Source organism: Cebus imitator, unplaced genomic scaffold (assembly GCF_001604975.1).
Source record: "Cebus imitator isolate Cc_AM_T3 unplaced genomic scaffold, Cebus_imitator-1.0 Scaffold547, whole genome shotgun sequence".
Taxonomy (NCBI): Eukaryota; Metazoa; Chordata; class Mammalia; order Primates; family Cebidae; genus Cebus; species Cebus imitator.
Window position 1 is genome coordinate 304,395 of NW_016107862.1, and position 2,407 is coordinate 306,801.

A 2,407-nucleotide genomic window follows, 5' to 3' on the forward strand; every position below is an offset into this window, starting at 1 on the left:
TAGAAACAAAGAAAAAGTATATATATTGATTACAATTACCTAAAAGTTTTTAAAGGATTGAAAAATAATATGCAACAGCGAAAAACATGTATGGGTACTGGAATAATTTTATTTTTGCTTGAAAAATACACTTAATAGGGCCCAGGTGCAGTGGTTCATGCCTGTAATCCCAAAATTTTAGGAGGCTGAGGTGGGTGGATCACTTGAAGTCAGGAGTTTCAGACCACCCTGGCCAACTTGGTGAAACCCCATCTCTACTAAAAAAAATACAAAAAATCAGCTGGGTGTGGTGGTACATGCTTGTAGTTCCCAGTACTCAGGAGGCTGAGGCAGGAGAATCACTTCAACCTGGAAGGCAGAGATTGCAGTGAGCCTAGATGGTGCCACTGCACTCCAGCCTGGAAAACAGAACGAGACTCCATCTCCAAGAAAAAAAAATTAGCTGCATGGGTGGTGTGTGCCTGTAGTACTAGTTACTCAGGAGGCTGAGATGGGAGTACCACTTGAGGCCAGGAGTCTGAGGCTGCAGTGAACTATAATCTCAACACTGCACTCCAGCCTAGGTAACAGAGCAAGACCTTGCCTCTTAAAACAAAAAGCACTGTGAAATTTTCATCAATTCTCAGCAAATTAAAATAATTGTGAATGTTTTAAATGTCACTCTAAAAAAAAAAAAAAAAAACTCAGTGCATGGAAAAATCCACTTCAGTATGTTTAGAAGAAAAAAGTGGATTTAGGAAATCAGATGAAAAGGGGATGGTGAGAAATCAGTGCAAAGATTAAACCTTTGCTTCCAAGGAGACCAAAAATACACAGAAGTCAAACTCTCTTCTACTTTAAAAAGTATTCTTGATAATGTGTTCAAAGACTGCCCTGGCTACCGCCCAGAGCTGGTGGCAAATAGAACCAGCTTTGGGGAGGAATCTCCCTCTGGGGAATCTGGAATCACAGATGCTGACAGCCCCAAGGAGGAAACAGAAACAGGTGAGTCAAACTCCTGGGAGAATCTTAGCTGAGGAGCTAGCTAGGGAAACTTCCTAAGCAGGAAGGTTTCTATGGCAGATCCGGATCACTTACCCTTTCAAGCACTCATGTCTTGTTTGCAGGCAAATTCTTTACACAATCATAGGACTCAGTTGCCAGGAAACAGTTAATGTCCCCAGCTCATTAGTCCGATGGCAAATAAATCTACCAATATCAAAGCACCAGGCCTGGTCCCTGAGCCAAGATCAAGTCCAATCGACGCTGTAGATAATTTCCTACATGGCATTTATTTATTTATTTAGTCCAATCGACGCTGTGGATAATTTCCTACATGGCATTCATTCATTCATTCATTCATTTAGATGAAGTCTTATTCTGTCACCCAGGCTGGAGTGCATACAATCTCAGCTCACTGCAACCTCCACCTTCCAGGTTAAAGCGATTCTCATGCCTTACCCTCCTGAATAGCTGGGATTATAGGTGGACGCCACTGCACCCAGCCAACATTTTTTTTAGTGGAGAGGGGGTTTCACCATGTTGCCCAGGCTGGTCACGAATCCTGGTCTCAAGTGATCTGCCTGCCAGCCTCCCAAAATGCTGGGATTACAGGCATGAGCTACAGCACCCAGCTGGCTTCTTCATTTTCAAAGGCCTTCCTCATCTTGTCAGAATCATTTCCATACTGACTTCAGTTTGTTCATATTTCCCTTCTATTTGCTTTCTGAAGACATCCTAGGGTTTGAACAGGAGAGTCTTAGTCACAAGGAGAAAGACTACGTGTGCTAAATTTTGCTTTCAGGATCATGGAACTTTGAGCCATGAGGGAAGGACTTTTGGTTCCCCAAAGTTTCTGAACTGCTTCTGCAAGTATGGTCTGGGAATGGTAACATCAGTATCTGGGAGTTTGTTGAAAACACAAATTCCTGGGTCCCAACTAGAATTACTGAATCAGAATCTAGCAATCTGTTTTGAAAAGCCCTGCAGCTGATTCTGATGCTTACTAAAGTGCAAGAGGCATTGGGCTATGCCATCTTGTTATTAGACAACTATGCAGGAAAATAGCTATGTTATCAGACTGTATTCAAAGACCCTGAAACCTGAATGTTTTAAAATACTTCTTCCAGCTAGATGTGGTAGCTCACAACTAAAATCTCAGCACTTTAGGAGGCCAAGGTGGAAGGATCACTTGAGCCCACGACAAGCCTGGACAACATATCAAGACCCTGTCTCTCCAACACACACACACACACCACAAAAACAGACATACACACACACACACACACGCACCCCATAAAAACAGACAGGGCGAGGTGGCTCACACCTATAATCCCAGCACTTTGGGAGGCCTAGGTGAGTGGATCACTGGAGGTTGGGAGTTTGAGACCAGTCTGACCAACATGGAGAAACCCCGTCTCTACTAAAA